Source organism: Sebastes umbrosus, chromosome 9, assembly GCF_015220745.1.
Source record: "Sebastes umbrosus isolate fSebUmb1 chromosome 9, fSebUmb1.pri, whole genome shotgun sequence".
Taxonomy (NCBI): domain Eukaryota; kingdom Metazoa; phylum Chordata; class Actinopteri; order Perciformes; family Sebastidae; genus Sebastes; species Sebastes umbrosus.
This window is the reverse complement of record NC_051277.1, coordinates 3915475-3921493: the sequence shown is the minus strand read 5'-3', so window position 1 is coordinate 3921493 and position 6019 is coordinate 3915475.

The following is a 6019-nucleotide window of genomic DNA, read 5'->3' as shown; positions in this document are numbered from 1 at the left end:
TCTGAAAAAAGAATATCCGAAAAAAAATCTCTGAAAAATTTCTGAAAAAAATCTCTGAAAAAAAATCTCTGAAAAAAATCTCTGAAAAAATGTCCGAAAAAAAATATCTAAAAAAATCTCTGAAAAAAAATATCTGAAAAAATGTCCGAAAAAAAAGATCTAAGAAAATGTACGAATGAAAAGTCTGAAAAAAAAGATCTGAAAAATGTCTGACTAAAAAAATCTGAAAAAAAAGATCTGAAAAATGTCTGAAAAAAAGTCTGAAAAATGTCTGGAAAAAATGTCCGAAAAAAAAGATCTAAAAAAAAGTCTGAAAAAAAAATATCTGAAAAATGTCTGACTAAAAAAATCTGAAAAAAAGATCTGAAAAATGTCCGAAAAAAAAGATCTGAAAAATTTCTGAAAAAAATCTCTGAAAAATCTCTGAAAAAAAATCTCTGAAAAAAATCTCTGAAAAAATGTCTGGAAAAAAAGATCTGAAAAAATGTCCGAAAAAAAAGATCTAAAAAAATGTCCGAAAAAAAAGATCTGAAAAATGTCCGAATGAAAAGTCTGAAAAAAAATATCTGAAAAATGTCTGACTAAAAAAATCTGAAAAAAAGATCTGAAAAATGTCCGAAAAAAAAGATCTGAAAAATTTCTGAAAAAAATCTCTGAAAAATCTCTGAAAAAAAATCTCTGAAAAAAATCTCTGAAAAAATGTCTGGAAAAAAAGATCTGAAAAAATGTCCGAAAAAAAAGATCTAAAAAAATGTCCGAAAAAAAAGATCTGAAAAATGTCCGAATGAAAAGTCTGAAAAAAAATATCTGAAAAATGTCTGACTAAAAAAATCTGAAAAAAAAGATCTGAAAAATGTCTGAAAAAAAGTCTGAAAAATGTCTGAAAAAAAAGTCTGAAAAAATGTCCGAAAAAAAAGATCTAAGAAAATGTCCGAATGAAAAGTCTGAAAAAACATCTCTGAAAAATGTCCGAAAAAAAATCTCTGAAAAAATCTCTAAAAAAATCTCTGAAAAATGTCTGAAAAAAAATCTCTAAAAAAATGTCCGAAATAAAATCTCTGAAAAAAGTCTGAAAAAAAATCTCTGAAAAATTTCTGACTAAAAAAATCTGAAAAAAAATCTCTGAAAAATGTCCGAAAAAAAATCTCTGAAAAATGTTCGAAAAAAATATCTCAAAAATGTCTGAAAAAAAAATATCTAAAAAAATGTCCGAAAAAAAATCTCTGAAAAATTTCTGAAAAAAAATCTCTGAAAAATCTCTGAAAAAAAATCTCTGAAAAATCTCTGAAAAAAATCTCTGAAAAAATGTCTGGAAAAACAAAAAATCTCTGAAAAAATGTCCGAAAAAAAATATCTAAAAAAATGTCCGAAAAAAAATCTGAAAAATGTTCTAAAAAAATGTCCGAAAAAAAATATCTGAAAAATGTCTGAAAAAAAATATCTGAAAAATGTCTGACTAAAAAAATCTGAAAAAAAAATCTGAAAAATGTCCGAAAAAAAATCTCTAAAAAAATGTCCGAAAAAAAATATCTGAAAAATGTCTGAAAAAAAATCTCTAAAAAAAGTCTGAAAAAAAATCTCTGAAAAATGTCTGACTAAAAAAATCTGAAAAAACATCTCTGAAAAATGTCCGAAAAAAAATCTCTGAAAAAATATCTAAAAAAATCTCTGAAAAATGTCTGAAAAAAAATCTCTAAAAAAATGTCCGAAATAAAATCTCTGAAAAAAGTCTGAAAAAAAATCTCTGAAAAATTTCTGACTAAAAAAATCTGAAAAAAAATCTCTGAAAAATGTCCGAAAAAAAATCTCTGAAAAATGTTCGAAAAAAATATCTCAAAAATGTCTGAAAAAAAAATATCTAAAAAAATGTCCGAAAAAAAATCTCTGAAAAATTTCTGAAAAAAAATCTCTGAAAAATCTCTGAAAAAAAATCTCTGAAAAATCTCTGAAAAAAATCTCTGAAAAAATGTCTGGAAAAACAAAAAATCTCTGAAAAAATGTCCGAAAAAAAATATCTAAAAAAATGTCCGAAAAAAAATCTGAAAAATGTTCTAAAAAAATGTCCGAAAAAAAAGATCTGAAAAATGTCTGAAAAAAAATATCTGAAAAATGTCTGACTAAAAAAATCTGAAAAAAAAATCTGAAAAATGTCCGAAAAAAAATCTCTAAAAAAATGTCCGAAAAAAAATATCTGAAAAATGTCTGAAAAAAAATCTCTAAAAAAATGTCCAAAATAAAATCTCTGAAAAATGTCCGACTCAAAAAATCTGAAACAAAATATCTGGAAAATGTCCGAAAAAATCCGAAAAAATGTCTGAAAAAAAAATATCTAAAAAAATGTCCGAAAAAAAATCTCTGAAAAATTTCTGAAAAAAAATATCTGAAAAGAAAATATCTGAAAAATCTCTGAAAAAAATCTCTGAAAAAATCTCTGGAAAAAAATCTCTGAAAAATGTCTGATAAAAAATCTCTGAAAAAAATCTCTGAAAAAATGTCCGAAAAAAAATATCTAAAAAAATGTCCGAAAAAAAATATCTGAAAAATGTCTGAAAAAATGTCCGAAAAAAAATATTTAAAAAAATGTCCGAATGAAAAGTCTGAAAAAAAATATCTGAAAAATGTCCGAAAAAAAATATCTGAAGAATCTCTGAAAAAAAAATATCTGAAAAATCTCTGAAAAAAATCTCTGAAAAATGTCTGATAAAAAATCTCTGAAAATAATCTCTGAAAAAATGTCCAAAAAAAAATATCTAAAAAAATGTCCGAAAAAAAATATCTGAAAAATGTCTGAAAAAAAAGTCTGAAAAAATGTCCGAAAAAAAATATCTAAAAAAATGTCCAAAAAAAAATATCTAAACAAATGTCCGAATGAAAAGTCTGAAAAAAAATATCTGAGAAATGTCTGACTAAAAAAATCTGAAAAAAATATCTGAAAAATGTCCAAAAAAAATCTCTGAAAAATGTTCGAAAAAAAATCTCTAAAAAAATGTCCGAAAAAAAATCTCTGAAAAATGTTCTAAAAAAATGTCCGAAAAAAAAGATCTGAAAAATATCTGAAGAAAAAAAGATCTAAAAAAATCTCTGAAAAATGTCCGAAAAAAAATATCTAAAAAAATGTCCGAATGAAAAGTCTGAAAAAAAATATCTGAAAAATGTCCGAAAAAAAATATCTGAAAAATCTCTGAAAAAAAAATATCTGAAAAATCTCTGAAAAAAATCTCTGAAAAAAATCTCTGAAAAATGTCTGATAAAAAAGTCTGAAAAAATGTCCGAAAAAAAATATCTGAAAAATGTCTGAAAAAAAAGTCTGAAAAAATGTCCGAAAAAAAATATCTAAAAAAATGTCCGAATGAAATGTCTGAAAAAAAATATCTGAGAAATGTCTGACTAAAAAAATCTGAAAAAAATCTCTGAAAAATGTTCGAAAAAAAATCTCTAAAAAAATGTCCGAAAAAAAATCTCTGAAAAATGTTCTAAAAAAATGTCCGAAAAAAAATCTCTGAAAAATGTCTGAAGAAAAAAAGATCTAAAAAAATCTCTGAAAAATGTCTGAAAAAAAAGTCTGAAAAAATGTCCGAAAAAAAAGATCTAAAAAAATGTCCGAATGAGAAGTCTGAAAAAAAATCTCTGAAAAATGTCTGACTAAAAAAATCTGAAAAAAAATGTCTGAAAAATGTCCAAAAAAAAATGTCTGAAAAATGTTCGAAAAAAAATCTCTAAAAAAATGTCCGAAAAAAAATCTCTGAAAAATGTCTGAAAAAAAAATGTCTGAAAAAAAAATGTCTGAAAAAAATGTCTGAAAAAATGTCTGGAAAAAAATCTCTGAAAAATATCTGATAAAAAATCTCTGAAAAAAATCTCTGAAAAAAATCTCTGAAAAAATGTCCGAAAAAAAATCTCTAAAAAAATGTCCGAAAAAAAAGATCTGAAAAATGTCTGAAAAAAAAGTCTGAAAAAATGTCCGAAAAAAAAGATCTAAAAAAATGTCCGAATGAAAAGTCTGAAAAAAAAATCTGAAAAATGTCTGACTAAAAAAATCTGAAAAAAAAATCTGAAAAATGTCTGAAAAAAAACAACTGAAAAATGTTCGAAAAAAAATGTCTGAAAAATGTTCGAAAAAAAATATCTAAAAAAAATGTCCGAAAAAAAATGTCTGAAAAATGTCTGAAAAAAGATCTCTAAAAAAATGTCCGAAAAAAAAATGTCTGAAAAATGTCTGAAAAAAAATATCTGAAAAATGTCTGACTAAAAAAATCTGAAAAAAAAATCTGAAATGTCTGAAAAAAAAAAACTGAAAAATGTTCGAAAAAAAATGTCTGAAAAATGTTCGAAAAAAAATATCTAAAAAAAATGTCCGAAAAAAAATGTCTGAAAAATGTCTGAAAAAAGATCTCTAAAAAAATGTCTGAAAAAAAAATGTCTGAAAAATGTCTGAAAAAAAATATCTGAAAAAAATGTCTGAAAAAATGTCTGAAAAAAATGTCTGAAAAATGTCTGAAAAAAAATATCTGAAAAAAATGTCTGAAAAAATATCTGAAAAAAATGTCTGAAAAAATGTCCGAAAAAAAAGATCTGAAAAATGTCCAAAAAAAAATATCTGAAAAATGTCTGAAAAAAAAGTCTGGTTGTTCTGCAGCATCAATTTTGATTGATTCTCGATTCTGACAATGTTACAGGAGTGTAATGGGACCATAATTAATTTGATCAATTAAAGACAAAACTGTTTACCCTGCCACGACATGTCAAAATGGCTGCCTTGATCTGAGGTCTGCTGTCCAGCTACCGTCAATGAGAGACACGAGTCAATCACTCTGAACTCCGACCAAACGGTCAAACTAGGCAGCGCTGATCAAATATGAATCAATATTCTGTTACGTTAATGTCTATTTCTCTCCTCAGATGTTTTCAGAATCATCTTGTAGTGCACGGTTTAGCTGTAAAATTAGTAAGTTTGTGACGCCACCGCCATTGGGAAATCTGGTGAAGGAACGTCAAGTTCTTTCATGACCGGAGCACAGCCAATAGGAACGCTCTCTCAATGAAATGACCTGTGATTGGTCAAAGTCTCCCGTCACGGTCTAGATTTTCTAAAGCCTGTAAACAGAGCCATGAGGAGGAGCAGTGGTCTAGTTTTCTCTTAGAACACTTGAATTACAATATGCTGAAAGGTTATTATGGAATTTTTGCCCAATGATGCCAAAAATATATACTGACTACTGCAGCTTTAAGCCTCGGTTATATTCCCAAACGGACACGTAGTAGTTCTGTTCATACTGTCTACTTGGAGGACACAATAGACCCTTTTCACAGCAGCCACTTTGACATGACCTCGCAGGGTAAACACAGGTGTAACTAATAATATTATTTATGGTCTTACTCTATTTAGTGTCGGAGCCATTCCAGTGAGCCAGCAGCATGCACAACACCAGGGCCCCGGCCCACCGTAATGGAACAGGACCCTAATTAATTACACCTGTGTTTACCCTGCAATAACATGTCAAGATGGCTGCTGTGAAAAGGGCCTATTGCCAGTATGTGGACGCCCTCACAGAGGTTAACAGAGGTTAACAGAGGTTAACAGAGGTTAACATGTTCTAGTAGAAACCCAAAATACAAACATGAACCTGAAAATGAGCATATGTCCCCTTTAAGAGTTGGTTATTATGCACATGTGGTAGCAATTTTGCCCCGTGGGTCTACGTAGAAGCCCCCTTTTTCCCGTACACCCCACCTAGTCTGCCCCCCTCTTGAAGCCGTGCCCGACCTGGCGCTGCATAACGCCTGTTTACCAGGTGTAAACATTCCTAGAGTGTCCCTGTTTATTTCCTGTTGCATTGCATGTGAATGGCTGACAGGAAGCAAACAAGGACCCAAGCTGTTGCCTAGCAACGCAATTCTATTGAAACGGTTCATAAAAAGAGCTGACCAACTATGGTAGTAAACAATTTTTGTTTATGGTAAAAGTTCTGTGTAAACGCAGCACAATGTCCTGGAGCTGCTGAGTGTGTAATCAGTGGGA